Raw genomic sequence first — 20,259 nt, forward strand, 5'->3', positions numbered from 1 at the left:
TAATCTCTTACATCACTTGTGTACCTCCTTCCTCCTAATAGATTGTAAGCTCTTGAGAGCACAGTTCAAAACAGAGGCTACAGCTCACTGTTTAGTAATCCACCTCGTTTATGCAGAATCAGACCAGGGGTCATGGACGATGGCAGCAACGATAAAACGAAATCCATGACACTAAGGGTCCAGGATAAAACTTGATATTCTTTATTTCATCGTCCAACCCCTTCCCAGTAAGGCCCTTTTTCCTTTTTGCGTTTTCATTTTTCGCTACCCACCTTCAAAAATCATCTTTTTAATTTTTCCATGTACAGAACTGTGTCATGGCTTGTTTTCTGTGTAACAAATTGTACTTCATAGTGATTGGATTTATTATCCCATGTCATGTACTGGGAAGCGGTAAAAAAACGCTTTTACTGAGCGCCTCAAATGACAGGTCTACTTTATTCTTTGGGTCGGTGCGATCACAGGGATACCAAATTTGTACAGGTTTTATAATGTTTTCATACATTTTCAAAAATGAAAACCTGTACAATTTTTTTTTAATTTTGCCATATTCTGGCGCTAATAACTTTTTTATTCTTCAGTGTACAGAGCGTGGGTGGGTGGTGTAATTTTTTTCCACTACTATTTTTAGGACTGTACAACCTTTTGATCACTTTTTATTGAATTTTTTATGTTTTTCAAAATGGCAAAAAAGTGCCATTTCTGACTCTTTCCTCTATTTTACGTTATGGGGTTAAACGTTAAACACAGTGAAAAACTGGCGTTACCTAATGTGTTTATGAATGTTACTGTTTATATTTATATCAGTTCTAGGGAAAGAGGGGTGATTAGAATTTTTAGGCTTTTCTAATATAATGTTTTTTAGTTTTACTATTTTTCAGAATAATAAATAATAATAATAATATATACTTCAAAATTTTGAAGTTACAATTATAAAAGTTCTGCTAAATCATAGACTGGGATGGAGGGACTGATAGGGAAAAGGGGAGATTTATGCACTAATGATGGGTCATTTATGAACAAACTGGCTCTTTCAGCTAAACAATGGGAGCTGGCCCCAAGCTGAGGGTTGAGGGCTTACTAAACCCTGCCCTTTTCACATATAAACCCCGCCTCCAGTTGAGTGACAACAACCATTTTAATTTGATAAAATCATATTTATAGTGTAGCTAAGCTGGCGGGCCATCACATTAAAATGTTGTATTATATAGAGAAAAATAAGGAACAATTTGGAAGCTCAAAGAGCCTTCTCTTTTTAGTGGGCTAAGTCAAATGCAGCTCACTAAAAAGAAACTAAATTCCCATCACTAATTTGCACAGACACAGCTCTTCTGCTAGCTACGCTTAGAGAGTATCAGTATGAGCAGAGTGAGCAGGGAAGGGAGCATCAGACTCTCCCCTCCAGCAGTTAGAATCCATATAGTTTCTTGTGCAAACACTTTATAGTCTCTCAGAGATAAGCAGGGATATCCTAAACTGAGGAGGATAGCAAAGAAACTGCTGGACATAAGTAATGAAAGTAATAGTTACAGTTGCTTTAGTAGATAAAGGGAACACTCAGACCTAAGATTAGACACAAAATTGTGTGCTGTGTATGTGCATAACCTAAATGGAGTGTATCGCCCGTATCATAAGGAGTTTGGAGCACATCATTGTTGAAAGTTACATAATGTTCTCTTATTGAAGTAGTCTTGACAAAAGGATAACATTGATTCTTGCGGTTACAGCATGCGAGCAGAAACTATTCCCCACTGGTAGCATACATTTCTTCACTCACAAACATCACAGCATGAACAAGTGAGAATAATGTCATCGGGGAAACTTCACTTGTGACATGTATAGAAAAACAACAGATGTTTGGTGAAGTAAAGAAACCTAGTGATGCCAAGAAGTTTAAAAACAAAATTAATTTCCTTTGGTCTTTGATAGTGATGATGTAATGTAGTTAATAGGAAGAGGCTGTCATGGTCCTTTTATTGTATAACAAAAAATTAACTCCACGCGGGAGGCGAGAGCCATTACTTTCGTTGGAACTTTAATTAAGGTTATTTTAATTTGCAAATATAATGCTGAGGTCATTTCTAATGATTTTGCTTTTTTAATCCTTGAATTAATGTGGAGGTTATCATCCAGCACCTGCATAAACACCCAGAGCAATATGTCATAGGGACAATTTACCAGTGAATTATTATGCACTGTTGTAATCTAGAATTAAAATGAGATTATGGCACTGTTGCCTATGCACTTTAGCAGGCAAAGCCCTCGATAATTGAGGAATTTTTCTGGGTCGAGGCACATTCCATAAATTGGAGACTTCTCTAATGTAACCCAGGACTAAGATGTACTGTACCAAATTTAAAAACTGCAATGTTTTTCACCTGTTGGAATTTAAACTTTTTTGTTTCACCCAAAAAATATTTAATTTTCTTTTATAGAAACACAAATAAAAAAAAAATTCAGGTATCAAAACAAGGAAGAAAAGGTAGAACACAAAGATGACTGTAGTACAGTGAAATTACAGTGCATGGAATGAGTGCTGGAGTTAAACTTTGTTTCCCAAATTCAGTAAATTTCAATGGAATCTCCTCATTTGATATTCCCCGACATTGTAGCATCCATTCTAAAGTTTCAATATTCAATTCTGGATTCTAATATTGTTTTTAGTTAAAGGGAAGAGCAGCGAGAAGATGGGAGCCATGCGCCGTGGGAGCACCCTGCATGGAGACGAGTATAAGTTTTATTATTTTTAATGGCCAAGTATTGCTGAAAGTGAGGGGAATATATATAAACAGTATATTTGGGGAACAGAGACTATTTATTCTTGGGGGGGGGGGGGGCTCTGTATATAAATGAGCTCGCTGGGGGAATGAATATAAACAGTATATATGGGGACGGATACTATTTATTCTGGGGGGGGCTCTGTATATAAATGAGCTTGCATAGGGAATATATATAAGTAGTATATATGGGGGACGGATACTATTTATTCTGAGGGGCTCTGTATATAAATGAGCTACTGTATATGTTGTATTATGGGGCCAGAATTGTTTTATACTGGGGGGGGGGGGGTACTGTATATATTTTGTGGGGCCAGAATTGTTTTATACTGGGGGGGGGGTACTGTATATATTTTGTGGGGCCAGAATTGTTTTATACTGGGGGGATGCAGTATATATTATATGGGGCCAGATTCATTTAAACTGGGGCGGGGGGGGGGGGGTATTGTGTATATTACATGGGGCCAGATACATTTAAACTGGGGCGGGGGGGTGCTCTATATATTATATTACAGCTGGGGGGCTGTATATGGGATACAGTATATTACTAAGCTGGGGGGCTGTATATGGGATACAGTATATTACTAAGCTGGGGGGGGCTGTATATGGGATACAGTATATTACTAAGCTGGGAGGGGGCTGTATATGGGATACAGTATATTACTAAGCTGGGGGGCTGTATATGGGATACAGTATATTACTAAGCTGGGGGGGCTGTATATGGGATACAGTATATTACTAAGCTGGGGGGCTGTGTATGGGATACAGTATATTACTAAGCTGGGGGGCTGTATATGGGATACATTATATTACTAAGCTGGGAGGGGACTGTATATGGGATACACTATATTACTAAGCTGGGGGGCTGTATATGGGGTACAGTATATTACTAAGCTGGGAGGCTGTATATGGGATAGAGTATATTACTAAGCTGGGAGGCTGTATATGGGATACAGTATATTACTAAGCTGGGAGGGGACTGTATAAGGGATACACTATATTACTAAGCTGGGGGGCTGTATATGGGGTACAGTATATTACTAAGCTGGGGGGGTGTATATGGGATACAGTATATTACTAAGCTGGGAGGGCTGTATATGGGATATAGTATATTACTAAGCTGGGGCTGTATATGGGATACAGTATATTACTAAGCTGGGGGATGTATATGGGATACAGTATATTCCTAAGCTGGGAGGGGGCTGTATAGGATACAGTATATAAATAAGCTGGGGGGACTGTATATTAGGGGGTGCTATATATTCACATTGGTCAGGGTTGCACTGTATGTAAAATCATGTAACATAATAACAAGGTGGGATATATTAGTTATAGGATACAATAGATTACTTTGCATAATTTAAACTAAATGTTAGGGGTCTGTATTAATAAATTGGGGGTGTTGTATATTGATTGATGCTGTGTATGCTATAATTCCAGTAGAATATATATAATGAAGGGATGTTTTATAAGTGGGGTAGCGTGCGATCAGTTGTGTTGTGAGGGGTATATATTATTTAGGAGCACAGTGTTGTTATCCAGGACACTTCATACTGTAAGTGACTGTGGTATTTTTAGGGACGCTGGGTGGAGATGCTGCACGGAGCTGAAGATATCCGGCCGTGAATTCAGCAGTGATACTTCATGGATTGGAGAACCCGGAATAAAGTTCTCCTGATGGAAGAGATTGTCATCTATAAGGTATTAGATGCCACCAATGCCTCTCAGATCCTGTAGTCCTGTAGTCAGTCACACAGTGTCAGGGAGCTGTCTGTAGGGTTGTTACTTGTTAGTAAAGTTTTCAGCATTTACTTAACAGGGAGCGGGGGGGGGGGGGGGGCAGCATTTTAATATTCGCCTCAGGCAGCAGATATGCTAGAATCGGCCCTGTAAACGGTATATATGGGGACGGATACTATTTATTCTGGGGGGGGGCTCTGTATATAAATGAGCTCCCTGGGGAAATAAATATAAAATCTCTACCAGCATGGCAGTGAACATATAAAACTCATAAACTTTAATTCATTTGGTTAAAAATGTCACCCATCCATGAGTGACGAATCAAACAACCTGGAAAAAATACATATTCAGACACCTATATATAATGGTGTCCTGTATCCGTGATAAATGCACAGAGGAAAAGAAAAAACACACAAAACAGGTAGACTAAGATCCACTAGCAGGAAAGGTCATGTGGTCTATACACTGGCAATATGAAACGTGCTATGGTCTTACCCACTCAGGCGCTTTGTACCAGTTGATGGAAATGTTTCCCGCTGATCCGACCATTATGCTGTGTGGTCACCTGTACGTAGAAGGCCGGGGGCCCCAGGATAGGTCCAAGCACATACCTGAGTGCCTGAGTGTAGCAGGAGGAACAGATTGGATGATGAACAACACCTACCACTGTAGGAAATAAATATAAACAGTATATATGGGGACAGATACTATTTATTCTGGGGGGGGGGGGCTCTGTGTATAAATGAGCTTGCTGGGGGTATAAATATAAACAGCATATACATATGAGGGACGGAGACTATTTATACTGGGGGGGGGCTCTGTATATAAATGAGCTTGATGGGGGAATATATATGTGCAGGATATAATAAAATAAATTGGAGGGGGCTATTTAGGAGGATGTATATAACTGACGTGGGGGGGGGCTTCAACAGGGCTGGTGGACTATATTCAGGAGCTGGATTTTAATAAAACTAGTGGGCGGCTGTATATGGGGCAAGGTATATAACTAACCTGGGAGGGCTGTGTATGTCGGGCAAAATTTTATATAAGATGGAGGAGATCTGTATTTGAGAGCTGTATATAATTTAATTGGGGTGGGCGGTTGTATATTAAGGACTATAAATACATTAAAGGGGGGCTGTATATATTTATTGGTCAGGGTGGCACTGTATATAAAATGATTCGGGGCTATATATAACTTAATAATAACAGGGTGGGATACATTAGCTTGAACGCACTAGGGGGTGCTATATATATGTTATTGCGGTGCTGTGCATACTATAATTCCAGTATTATTTATTTACAGTATTTAATGAAGGGATGTTTTATATGTATGGGTGCGTGAGGTCAGTTGTGTTGTGAGGGGTATATAATATTTAGGAGCACAGTGTTATTATCCAAGTGACTTTCTACTGTAAGTGACTGTGGTATTTTTAGGGACACCGGGTGGAGATGTGCTGCACGGAGGTGAACATATCTGGCCGAAAATTCAGCAGTGATACTTCATGGATGGAAGAACCCGGAATAAAGTCCTCTTTCAACATTTACTGCACAGGATGTGGACACCTTTAAAAGATTTGTTCGATTTGTTCCTGTTCCCCTGCCACATATATAGCAGGGGAAAAGAGGTAGGCTACTAAAGGATTAAGGGGAGGGGCATTTAAATTTTTGCCTCATGCAGCAAATGTGCTAGAATCGGCCCTGCTGGGCCAATGAGTTTCTCTAACAGATAGAGACTGTTGTGTTTTCCTTATTCAACTGAATAAGTTAGAGACATGCATACTACGCCCCTCAGTGAAAGGTACAATCTTCTTTAGGAAGGTCTGAATGGAGCAACTACATTGGTTTTCACTTATGTCTGTATATTTTCTGATGTTTTTTACTATTGTAGTTCTATTGTACTATTGTAGATCCGGGTCTCTTTGAGTGGTTCCCTTTCTGTCTCGCATGGAATTTTACTATCAGCTTCCATTGAGGTCCATATACAATCTTTTGTAATTCAGGTATAGGCATTGCCCATAAATGGTTCAGTTAGGTCAATAACAAACTATAGAAAAGAAACAGAAATGTGTCCGGCACACTGGAACCTTATAGTGGTTGACTTCAAATGAATCTTCTTTATTAAGAATAAAAACTACATGCAACCTACACATACAGATGCTATAGAGATCACCACTGATCGTGTGAATCGAAAGACGGCATCAATACTTGGAGAGGGTGATCTGACATTCCCATCTGTATTTACAACAAATCATTAAGCTTTTTAGGCTTTGGAATCAGGGGCGATACTGTTTATAGCGCCACATACCTTTTGTCTAACCAAGGAATTGTCCGCTTTAACTGTTTGGTTGCATAGAAATGTTGCTTGGCACATGCATATAAATTTCAAGTATGAACGCCAAACAACTAAGGCGGGAATTGTGGAATTACCCAAAATGAGACATGGCAACTTTTTCCTGTTATATGGGGGATGACTGAGGATAACAGGTTAATGTCAATCATGTAATTAAAATGTAACTTAAAACCATTCTTTTAATGTATCCATCCGACCTATTATATTATAGAGTGTGAGTGGCCCTTATTAGCTTAAGGGGATAGATTTTTTTTTTTTTTAAATGCCCATAATTCCTGGGTGTGGGATAAGTCAGTTCTACAATTACAACATTCTTAAATATTTCACAAAATTTTACAGACATTTATAATAAGCATTACTAAATCAGATAAAATCATTTTTGTGGTGACTCTTCTACTTTAATGGCACAGAAACCAGTATCCTGTTTATGTTATATCCTGTCCACATGTTTTTCTCCTTTTCTTATCTCCTCCGTCCTGTCTTCACTTTCAGAACCTGCAACTTGTGAACACAAATAGCACAGCGTGCAAGATAAGAGGATACCGGAACTTTTCATATCGCCAAAGGGCTGAAAAGATGCCGGATTCTCTGGCTGTATTAGTTTTATAAACACTGGACGGTCTTGGGAATTGAACTGAATCTGTTATTTGTCTCTGGGCATCAGCTCTTTAGAATAGATAAGAGCCCATCAGCGTAATAGTGTTATAAGGTAAATGGATACAGGAGATATGTCTAACGCATGCAACTTCACAGGAAGACAAAAAAGCACAACAGTATAAAATTCCCAGAGAGCCGAGCACTAAGACGCTGTCATCGATTTCCATGTGTTTATGGTGTGTGTCATATTAAATTTCCCTGATAGTTAAAGGACTACTAAAACTTAAAGACACTAGCAAACAGGTACCTCGCAATCTACTGTATTATATAACTACAAACCCTGTTCCCCAAGGGCTTTAAGAAATTGGTGCATTACAGGTGAATTTATAAAGCCTAAAGGTAAAATTAGCAAATGTTTTTTTCATGTAATACCTACAATTCTAGATTGAAGATGCCATATATCTCTTCATAGTAAGCCATCTATTTGTTAGACTTTTTGGAGGCCTAAAATTTTGGGGTTTTCTCTTCAGAATTCACTTCATTTACAAAAGACCTACTACTGTACTACAATTAAACGTAACATCCAGGGGTTGTGTAACGGTCACACAGACGACAGAAGGTACTTGGGAGTACCCGGGAGGAAAGTCTCTATGGGGGACAAATTGGGTTTTTTTTGTGGCACCATTTAATATTCCATGTGATGTACTGTAAAGCTGGAAAAAAATTCCAAGTGTGTCAAAATTGACAAAAAAACACATTTGTGGGGTTTTCTTGTAGGCTCTGTTTTTCGAGTTTTATTTTTTGTTCCAAATGACATTTTCTCTAATATTAAAAATATTTTCCATTTTAATAAGTTCTGAGGCCAATAAAATTGTAATTTTATTCAGTATGTGCTGCCCTATTAATTTTTTATCAATTTGGGACCCATTTGACTATTTGATCATTTGTATTTACCCGTATATACATGAGTATAAGCCGACCCGAGTATAACCCAAGACCCCTAATTTTACCACAGAAAACTGGGAAAACCTATTGACTCGAGTATAAGCCGAGGGTGTAGTATACAGCCAGCCTGCCCCCAGGTAGTATACAGCCTGCCCCCATGTAGTATACAGCCAGCCCCCAGTAGTATACAGCCAGCCCCCAGTAGCATACAGCCTGCCCCCATGTAGTATACAGCCAGCCCCCAGTAGTATACAGCCTGTCCCATGTAGTATACAGCCTGCCCCATGTAGTATACAGCCTGCCGCATGTAGTATACAGCCAGTCCCCATGTAGTATACAGCCAGCCCCCATGTAGAATACAGCCTGCCCCTCGCAGTTTGCCAAACAGAAAAAAAAATAAACTTAATACTCACCCTCCGATGTTAGCGCGGCTCCCCGATGTCAGCGTGTCCTGTCTTCTTTCTTCTCCCCGGCTCCTCTTCTCTCTTCTTTCTTCCGGCATGGACGCGGCCATGTTTTCTTCGTGCCCGCGCATACTATGATGTCAGCAGCGGCCGCGTCATAGTATGCGCCTGCTAGAAGAACACATGGCCGCGTCCGTGCAGGAAGAAAGAAGAGGAGCCGCGGAGAAGAAATAAGACGGGACGCGCTGACATCGAGGACATCGGTAAGCTGCGCCGACATCGGGAAGCCGCGCAGACATCGGAGGGTGAGTATTTAAGTTTATTTTTTTAAGGGCCGTGGGGGCAGGCTGGCTGTATACTACTAGGGGCTACTATATACTACTAGGGGCTTGCTGTATACTACTAGGGGCCTGCTGTATACTACTAAGGGCTTGCTGTATACTACATGGGGGCTGCTGTATACTACATGGGGGCTGCTGTATACTACATGGGGGCTGCTGTATACTACATGGGGGCTGCTGTATACTACTGGGGGCTGCTGTATACTACTGGGGGCTGCTGTATACTACTAGGGGCTTGCTGTATACTACTAGGGGCTGCTAAATACTACATGGGGGCTGGCAGGCTGTATTCTTCTGGGGGCTGGCAGGCTGTATACTACTGTGGGGGTTTGACCAATGCATTTCCCACCCTCGCCTTATATTCGAGTCAGTAGTTTTTCCCAGTTTTCGGTGGTAAAATTAGGGGTCTCGGCTTATACTCGGGTCGGCTTATACTCGAGTATATACGGTATGTACAGTAAATATTTATTGATGGAAAAATGGGAAAAAGTGGCGATTTGGACATTTAGGCACTATTTTCCGTTACTGTGTTCACAGCTGGGGAAAATCTTTTTAATATTTGATAGAACAGAGATTTTGGGATGCAGTGATACCTATCACGTTTTTACTGTTTATTTATTTTTATATTTGATCTAGGGAAAGCAATTTAAACTTTTACTTTAAAAAAAAAATATAATATTTATTTTCAATTTTATAAAAAAAATGTTTACCATTATTTCAGACGCTTCAGGGTACTTAAATCCTGCAGGGTCTTATTGCTAATATTATATACTGCTGATCTCTAATAGCCTGCTATCTGCTGGCTATTAGAGATCTTTACACATGGCAAGTCTACAAGTCTCAATGACATTGTAGGCTTTCATGGCAACCGATCACCGCCCTCTGATGACGTCACAAGACATCCAAGATGGAATGGTAAGTTAGGTGCCGAGGTTGACTTAATAGGTTAAAGGGGTTTTCCCACAAATACAAGTTCCCTATCTACAAGGCCCTATCCACAGGCTTTTTGACGATCTTATGTTGAATGAGAGGTGACATAATATCAGTTCTAGGTGTCCACCTTCTCCACAAACTGGAAGAGAGAGGAGAATATCACACAAAGAAATCTGGATAGTTATACTAACTTTTCATAAGTTTAGGGCTATGTTAAACTGCTGTAAAACTGACTACAGAACAGTACAGGCGGTCTCCTACTTAAGAACACTCGACTTACATATGACCCCTAGCTACAAACGGACCTCTGGATATTGGTAATTTATTGTACTTTAGTCCTAGGCTACAATGATCAGCTGTAACAGATATCACAGGCGTCTGTAATGAAGCTTTAGTGTTAATCCTGATTCTTATGACAATCCAACATTTTTAAATTCCAATTGTCACAGAGACCAAAAAAGTTCTGGCTGGGATTACAATGATAAAATATACAGTTCCGACTTACATACAAATTCAACTTAAGAACAAACCTACAGACCCTATCTTGTATGTAACCCGGGGACTGCCTGTACTGTGCTTTTGACAATAAAAAAGGGCTATTTCAACCTCCAAAAATCTCCACCCACAGTGAATCCAACAGGTCAGCAGACAGGTTTTGAAATGTTGTGTGTTGCTGGACTATATCCTTCTCCTGACAGTATACCACAAGAGCAGAAGGACTATTTCAACCCCAAAAAAAATCTCTGTAAAGATTGCAACATGTTAGCAGACAAGTTTTAAAATTTCATGGGTGGTTGAAGTACCCCTTCTGAATGGTATATTGCACAAAGAAGTCTGCATAGTTACCATATTTTTCGGACTATAAGGCGCACCGGATTATAAGGCACACCATGAATAAATGCCTGCTAAAACATCTAGGTTCATATATAAGTCACACCGGATTATAAGGCGCACTTGATTATAAGGATGAATGACCAGCAGGTGGCAGACCTGTGCACAGTTCAAGTCAGCTGTTGTCTGAAGTACGGTTTATATATAAGGTGCACTGGACTATAAGGCGCACCTGAGAAAATCAAAGGATTTTTTTGGGCACCTTATAGTCCGAAAAATACAGTATCAGAAAATTGACACATTTGAGGAGGTTGTTCCAAACAGTACTGGTCTTCATAGTGGCCATGGTGCAATGCGAACGGGAACAATATAATTTGGTGGTAGTCTTACTCATCATAGCACATGATGTGTGGTATTATAAGTGAACATCATGGACCCTTTGTACTGTCAGAATTATTTGACCTGTGGCATTATACACAGGTGTGTTGAAATGGTGTCGGATCCATGCTTGATTCATTTTGACAAAGTGTGGAAAGGTGTGTTTGGGGTAACACTTTCCCATAAACAACAACTCTGATGCTACATTACTGGCCGTGCAGGACAGCTTGCCTAGGCCAAACTCAAACTGTTGTGGGTTGAAAATTATGCCACCTGATGTTTCAGATTCCGCTTCATTTCATATTGCAGCTGGACATTTTTCTCTATTGGTTGCTGCAGGAAAGTTCTCATCAGTGGCTTCTCAAGTTGCGCTACTGCCTAACCTTGTCCCACAAACATCTCCTAGTTGGACCTGCATGTGGATAAACGATGGGAAACAGATGCAGCCAGCAACTGCTTCCAAATGATGTCTAGCCAGGCCAGTCAGGCTTTTCAGCATTATCTCCAGGATGTGTAGGAATGGCATTACATCATTCATGCTATAGTCCTGGTGACACATAAAGTGACCTCCTCAAAGGGATGCAGCAAATGGCAAGTGTCACACATGAGCTGCCAATGGTGGACATCAAAGTTAGCTCTGTCAGCCTATATCATCAAGAAATCAGTCAGGTGCTTCTACTGCTCCTATAACCTGACCAACTTCGGGGGACCTCGACTGAGGAAGGCAGGTTCCCGGCTTGCATCACAGACAGAAGTGCGTCTGGAAAATCCCTATCCTGTGTCAAAATCCCCTTGCTTTTATAACTGAAATAAACAAAGACATTGGGGCATATTTATCAGGACCTCGTGGCGCAGAGGCCTTGAAATAATCGCAAATGCTAGCTTATTGCTAGCATTTGCGATTATTTGCCCCAATCCGCCACCTTCACGCCAGTGGGGCGTGAAGGGGGGGTGCAGCCGGCCGAGTGCAGGGCGTGGCCAGTCAAGGCGTTACTGTCCCCACGCCCGCGCACTTGCTGCCTCCGGCGACTTTTCATATGTGAAAAGTCACCGGCTGCGTTTTTTCCTATGCCAGGCAGGGGCCTGGCGTAGGATAAACGATTCGCAGCCTCCCGCCCCGATACATCAAGAAGCGGAAGCCTCTTGATGTATCCCGCTGCAAATGTGCAGCGGTGGGACTATCATAAGCTGGCGCACGAGCACCAGCGTATGATAAATATGCCCCATTATCTGTATCTTTATTCATACTAGATAGTGTCACATCATCATTTTGTAACATTTGTATCAATGATCACACGCTGTTGCGTGCAGAAGGCTTGTTATTGTCTTGTGCGGCGCGAGAACCCTACACATCTCATTAAGTGCCATGGCTTTCAATACCACTGCTATCCTGATGAAAAACATCTACATCTCTGGCACAGACATCACCTCTCTTCTAGCTAGAATTCCAGAGTGTCTCTCAGTCATACCCTCTGGCGCAAGATCTGACTGAGCACCGGAAAGCCCCCTATTTTTTGTCGCTTGATCACTAGTTCAGATGCGCCAAATAAGGTTCCCATGGGACACAGTTGTGTGGTCTTAAATATCTGTGCAAGCAGTTTTCACCTCAAAGAATGTGCAAAGTCAGCCAGGAAACTGGCACAAAGCTCTTAGTAAATGTGCCCCATTGTTTTCCTTAAACAGTGTAACTGTTGTCCTGGAAGGAGCTGCAAACATAGAATGATCAGTGGACACGAGGAACATTGTTTCTGGGAGAAACATAAGCAAACAACTTGTGTAAGGGGTCATTCTGCAATGAGTTTGTATGTTCTCTCCGTGTTTTTGCATGGGTTTCCGCCGGGTCCTCCGGTTTCCTCCATAGGTTGATTAGATTGTGAGCCCCATTGGGGACAGGGGCCGATTTGGCAAACTTTGTACAGCGCTGCATAATCTGTGTGCGCTATATAAATAAAGGAATTATTATTCACACTTTAATGTTCAATAACATTTCTTCAAACTACATAAAAGAATAGTGACTAGAACATTGTAATATATATCTTTCTTTACTTATTAGGCTATTTTCCTTCAAACTTACCCTGCCAAGCTCAAAGGGGTTTGTCAAGGATCAGAAAAAAGTTTATATATAGGGGCGGGCAGTGTTTTAAAACAATAAACATCTTATAGTTGCCTCTCTCTACTATCCCGTGGTTACTTCTGACATCTACCTGTATACTGAATCCGGCAGTGACTTCACATCGGCACTGCTTGTGTCGCTACAGCAGGAGATTTAGGCTGCAGCAGCATGTGTACTGTCGAAGCCGCATTCCTTCCGACCTCTGTATACAAAGAACAACTGGCAATAATGGGTAAGTATAATATGTTTATTGTTTTGATACTCCCCTCATCCATATAAAAGATTTTTCTCATCCCTGACAACCACTTTAAAGGACACCTGTCATCAGGTCTCTGCCACTAGTCCTGTCACCTCTACCTGTTGGAGCAGCTCACAAGGATCCCATCCCAGCCTTTATCTAGTTATTTCATACATTATTCATTGTAAAATCCTCTATTTTTTATCATGTAAATGAGGCTGGTCACATGGTCAGAGGCAGTGATGTCACCCCTGTTACCCCTCCCCTCTCCTCCCCCTGCTCATGTCTGTGTGTAATGTATAGTAAAGCATGGCTAGTGTGTGTGCTGCATCTGCTGACATGCTGCATCCTCCTAATACACAGAGACACAGACATCAGCTACACATGAATCTGACATGTTCTGCTGTAACATGGCTGCCTGGAGCTGTTGTATCTCTCCTATATACACACACAGGCTGCAGGGGGCGTGGCCACCAGCACCAGGAAGCACATCATTATACAACCTCACATCATTATACAGGCTGTCAGTCATGCACTGGGGGTGTGGCTGTGCCTCCCACTCATGAATAGAGTGGACAGCTTGAATATGCTAATGCTTCATTGGACATTTCACAGGTCATTTGCATACAGCTTTAGGACCTCATTGCTTAGGTTTACAGGCATGTAGAGGGACAATGAAGGGATAGAGGCAATTCTCTCTAATGGCAGTTTATGAAAATATATTTAGTTTAGGGGGGTTATTTTGCATGACGGGTTCTCTTTAACTTCATTCTAAAATCTCTTTTGCATTTAATCTTGCTGATGCAAGGCAGCCAGAAGTGCAAAAAGAAATCTATGGAGAATGGAGGAGAGGTGGGGTGAGCCAAGGCCTGGTGAGAGGAAAGGGTCCAGTTGCCTAACAGAATGATTTGAATATCACTCTAAGGGTCCATTCACATTAACGTGTGCTTGTCCGACCATAGTCCGTCAGCACACTGAAGAGGAGAGATGAGCACTGCTGTAGAAATAGTGTGCCACGGCCGAGGACACAGGGATAGATAGAGCATGCTCTATCTTTTTCCTGTGTATGGAGCAACACAACGTCATAGCCGCTTATGGGAACGTATATCTTCCTGCAAACTTGAGTCCTCATATACGACCCCACAATGGCCATCTGAATGAGGCCTAAGTGTGAGAGAGAACGTTATTTAGGAGATTCTATGTTTTTCTCTGTCCAGTGGATGGCAACTCTGCTCCACTAGGAGGGGCAATATGACAAGTAACTTTGTAACCACGTTGCCACTTACTGTGGCAACAAGCTAGGGAAGACACATCAAACAAATGTATCCGGGATAAAAAAGAGTATTAATACTGGGAGGCTATCTTAGTCCAGATGTCATAGAATGTGTTAAGCATTAATTAAACATATACACTCACCGGCCACTTTATTAGGTACACCTGTCCAAATGCTCGTTAACACTTAATTTCTAATCAGCCAATCACATGGCGGCAAGTGCATTTAGGCATGTAGACATGGTCAAGACAATCTTCTGCAGTTCAAACCGAGCGTCAGTATGGGGAAGAAAGGTGATTTGAGTGCCTTTGAACGTGACATGGTTGTTGGTGCCAGAAGGGCTGGTCTGAGTATTTCAGAAACTGCTGATCTACTGGGATTTTCACGCACAACCATCTCTAGGGTTTACAGAGAATGGTCCAAAAAAGAAAAAACATCCAGTGAGCAGCAGTTCTGTGGGCGGAAATGCCTTGTTGATGCCAGAGGTCAGAGGAGAATGGGCAGACTGATTCGAGCTGATAGAAAGGCAACAGTGACTCAAATCGCCACCCGTTACAACCAAGGTAGGCAGAAGAGCATCTCTGAACGCACAGTACGTCGAACTTTGAGGCAGATGGGCTACAGCAGCAGAAGACCACACCGGGTGCCACTCCTTTCAGCTAAGAACAGGAAACTGAGGCTACAATTTGCACAAACTCATCAAAATTGGACAGTAGAAGATTGGAAAAACGTTCCCTGGTCTGATGAGTCTCGATTTCTGCTGCGACATTCGGATGCTAGGGTCAGAATTTGGCGTCAACAACATGAAAGCATGAATCCATCCTGCCTTGTATCAACGGTTCAGGCTGGTGGTGGTGGTGTCATGGTGTGGGAAATATTTTCTTGGCACTCTTTGGGCCCCTTGGTACCAATTGAGCATTGTTGCAATGCCACAGCCTACCTGAGTATTGTTGCTGACCATGTCCATCCCTTTATGACCACAATGTACCCAACATCTGATGGCTACTTTCAGCAGGATAATGCGCCATGTCATAAAGCTGGAATCATCTCAGACTGGTTTCTTGAACATGACAATGAGTTCACTGTATTCAAATGGCCTCCACAGTCACCAGATCTCAATCCAATAGAGCATCTTTGGGATGTGATGGAACGGGAGATTCGCTTCATGGATGTGCAGCCGACAAATCTGCGGCAACTGTGTGATGCCATCATGGCAATATGGACCAAAATCTCTGAGGAATGCTTCCAGCACCTTGTTGAATCTATGCCACGAAGAATTGAGGCAGTTCTGAAGGCAAAAGGGGTCCAACCCGTTACTAGCATGGTGTACCTAATAAAGTGGCCGGTGAGTGTATACAGTATATTTATAGAGGGGTCAAATGCTTCCTTAGGGTTTCTCTAAGATTACTACCACTGTCCAACAATTAGTTATTGTGATGAGCGCAGCAGATAGTCGTCAGTATTAACATTCCTGGGGATTGTGTTTGGCCATTTCTTTGTTAATAGAAATCAACACTAGTTGTTACTTGGAGGCTCTGAAGTATTCATGTCTCCTGCAGCAGTTTAATAGTGGACATTGTTTACTAATTGGCATTAAATCGACAGAGTGTATGGAATTATCTACAGCTTAACACAATGGTTTGTTTTTACTTCAATTGTCTCAATGTTTGGTGACAGTAAGATATAAAATAAGACCACTTTGTGTCTATATCACTGTGTATCCCATCACAGAAGTTAATGGGAACCTAAAGAACTTGCCTTGCAACAGTTATGGGCCTCTTCACAAATGTGGTAGGATTGTAACTCAGTCCTTATAGGATCTAGACTGTTAGACTGTAGTCCATCGTTTAAGTACATGAAATCAGAAAATACTTAAACATGTAATCAGAGTTATATGGGTTATAAGGGTTTATTGAACAGATGGAAAATGGTGCACAGTTGAGAATGATAACTGAGCTCAATGTTATGGAAAAATCCTAATAACAAGTAAGTACGAAGATGTACCAATAATAATTTGAAAAAACACATACTAACACAATAAGCAGTCCATAAAATATAAAATACAAGCAACAATAGTGCAAGACAAGGCGAAGGAAAGGAGAATAATCCATCCAGTGCAGTACCTTAATTAAGCAAAGGATACCACTGTCTTCAGGCAAGGCCTTGAGGGACATCCAGGGTAGCCAACAGGTATGAGAGGTAAAAGCTGTATCCAGTGTGTCACCATTTAGGGTTACAAGCTCTTCCATTCGCATTATATAGCACAGTTCAGCCACCGAAAGAGCCCTGGAAGGGGGACCCTGAGATTTCTATAAGTGAGGGATCACTCTGTGGACAACCATCACAAACTGATGTGTGATTCGTTACTTAACATGTTTATATGAGCCTGGGAACATGCACAATAATGCGATCTCAGGGGTGCACGGCAAGTGTGCACGGAAAAGCCTTTTTTATAAAACAAAAATCGCCTCCCAGAGACCCTTCACCAGGGGAAAATCCCCCCAAATATGGGAAATGAAACCCCGCTCAGATAAGCATTACCAACACAGGTAAGGTACTGCCGGAAACATAGTATGTAACAATTGCAGCGTCCTGTAGCAACGCAACGATATCTTATAGCTTGTCTCTTGCAACTGACAAGAAATCAACATTTTGTGTGTAATCATAGGGATCATATGGTCAAGTACAATGTATTGTGCTGTGGTTGTTGAGGCCACAGAGATTGTCCAAGTGCATTGGTCTCCATCAAGATTCCATCACCTTCAGTTCTTGCATTTCATTTTTTTACTTTCTGCATTCCAAAAATCCCTTCTGTATCTTCTGAAAGCTTGTGGTACAAATTGTACTTCCTCGTAACACCATTTCTTATTCTGTGCACTGCAATGGGAAGCTGTAAAAAAATGTACAAATGTACCATAAGACACCCAATTGATAAGACCACCAGACTGCACGGGTAGAGACTCTCTGCTGTATCCTACAGTGTCTTACACACATACAATTGATTATTTTTTCTTTTCAAACCTCTTTTTTTATACAATTGATTACCTCCCCCTGTCACAGATCCGCAATCTGACAGCACCGCAGGCCCCCTCCATCCTCGGGCCCAGTTGAGATCACACCCTCTGCCACTGCAATCATTACACCCCTTTTTCACAGCCAAAATATTTTCATATTTTAGAATATGGTGTTGTGTATGGTGTCAGTAGCACCAGTTGATGTTTTCAATGGTACCATATTTGGAACTGTACAACCTTTTGTTCACATTTGATGAAACTGCAAAAAAACTGGGTAATTCCAAAATTATTGTTATATTTTCACAGATTGTGCATAAGGGTACTCAGGGATAAATAGCATGTTAATGTTTTTATTTGTTTATGTATGCATTCTAGGGAAAGGGGAGTGTGAACTAATTTGTACTTTTTTTTTTTTTTACTATTGTTTGAGAAAATACAATATTTGAAAAATAAAGTACACATAAATGTAAGGGTCAAGAAGCAGTCAGATGCTGTCAATGAAAAACCTTTTGAATAACTGATGAACAGTAAGTTTGAAACCTCTATAAATGCAGATTTTGTAAGTTTGCGAGTCTGAATCAATGAAGAAAACCTACCAAGCCATTTTAACTGGTATTATGTATTTACAGAGATAATACAGCAATGTTACAGTATAGAGATAATCCACACGGCAATGTCACAATACAGAAATAATAAACACAGCGATGTCATAGTACAGGAATGATACACATATTGATGTCACAGTATGGAGATAATCCACAGAGCAATGTCACAGTACAGAAATAATACACACAGCGATGTCATAGTACAGGAATGATACACATATTGATGTCACAGTATAGGTAGCGGATATTTCATAGCCCACCTGAGGATGCTGGTAGTTTAATGGAATAAAATCTGGTGACAGAGTCCCTGCAAATGCATCCATTTTCCATATTCCATTATATAACATTTTCTTTATGGCATATGTTTTGTAAACAATTGTATTGTGCATTGTATAACAATGTTTTAAAAAGCACCAATAAAAAGGATAACACATGAGATATTAACACTTTGGTAATGGCTTTCGGGCATTGCTTTCATACCAAAAACGACCTTGTTTATGAGCTGCAGTAGGGAGAGGGTTAATTCGTTTAGCACATCTCCCCATATGAATGCTGTACTGATAAGTTTTTGATTGCTTTAGCAGCTATCTTGTCTAATTATCTAGATCCAGCCTCCCAGGCAAAACATTTGTCATGTACTTACTGCCACCCATAGCACCAATGAATAATATTTGCAATTGAGACGCTGCAGGACATGTGTCTTGTGCTAATGAATAGATTACAAACAAATCACCATTAGGTAAATACCTTGTAAAGGTTGTGCTTGCCATGATGTCTGAGCACTGACGCTTCGTTATTAAACAATTAGTAGAAACGTTTAATTATTGGTCAGGTCAATAGTATGATGTAATTCTGACACAGGGGGTAGATCAAATACAGATGAGTACTGTGTCCCCAGTGGGATTGTACTGTAACATAGTCCTGAGCTTGTTAAAATGTTTCAAACTTTAGAGAAAGACCAGCAGTTTAGTATTACATTGGGGGTTATATATCATTAGGCCGCTCCCTGGGACACTTCTTTGTCTATTTTTGGACAATCAGATTCAATTGTTTTTCTGTTTCCATTTTTCACTCCTCACCTTCAAAAATCTATAACTTTTTTTTATTTTTCCATGAAGAAAGCTGTGTGAGGACTTGTCTTCTGCATAACAAATTGCACTTCATAGTGACAGTACTTAATATTCCATGCTGTGTACTGGGAAGCGGGAAAAAAATTCCATATGCAGCGAAATTGGGGAAAAAACACATTTGTGTCGTTTTCTTGTGGGCTTGGATTTTGCGGCTTTTACTGTGCGCCCCAAATGACATGTCTCCTTTGTTCTTTAGGTTGGTGCGATCAAGGGGATACCTAATTTGTATAGGTTTTATAATGTTTTCATGCATTTACAAAAATTAAAACCTCCTGTACAAAAAAAATCTTCATTCTTCTGTTGCTAATAACTTTTTCATTCTTTGGTGTACGGAGCTGTGAGTGGTGTCATTTTCAGAGTTTTGATGACGTTTTCAATGCTTCTATTTTGAGGACTGTACGGCCTTTTGATCACTTTCTATTGAATTCTTAATATTTTTCAAAATGGCAAAAAATGGCCATTTTAGCATTTGGGCGCTATTTACCATTATGGGGTTAAATGCCGGGATCGTTATCATATTTTGAGGAAGCAGCGATACCAAACTTGTTTATGCAAAAGGTAAGCAAAAGGTTTGGCACTCGGAAGAA

At 40.8% G+C, this 20,259-nt stretch overlaps 1 long non-coding RNA gene across 2 annotated transcripts in view; it reads left to right on the plus strand.

The window, feature by feature from the left end:
* The window catches only part of LOC140069898 (uncharacterized), a 73,446-nt gene extending 65,170 nt beyond the window's left edge, over positions 1 to 8,276 (plus strand). For both annotated transcript variants that reach the window (XR_011848874.1, XR_011848875.1), the window contains 3 exons: positions 2,665 to 2,728; positions 5,955 to 6,145; positions 7,363 to 8,276. This is a non-coding gene — a long non-coding RNA (uncharacterized lncRNA). The remainder of the gene's footprint in view (positions 1 to 2,664; positions 2,729 to 5,954; positions 6,146 to 7,362) is intronic.
* The last annotated feature ends 11,983 nt before the right edge of the window (positions 8,277 to 20,259 follow it).

This window comes from Engystomops pustulosus, chromosome 7 (assembly GCF_040894005.1).
Source record: "Engystomops pustulosus chromosome 7, aEngPut4.maternal, whole genome shotgun sequence".
NCBI classification, from domain to species: Eukaryota; Metazoa; Chordata; class Amphibia; order Anura; family Leptodactylidae; genus Engystomops; species Engystomops pustulosus.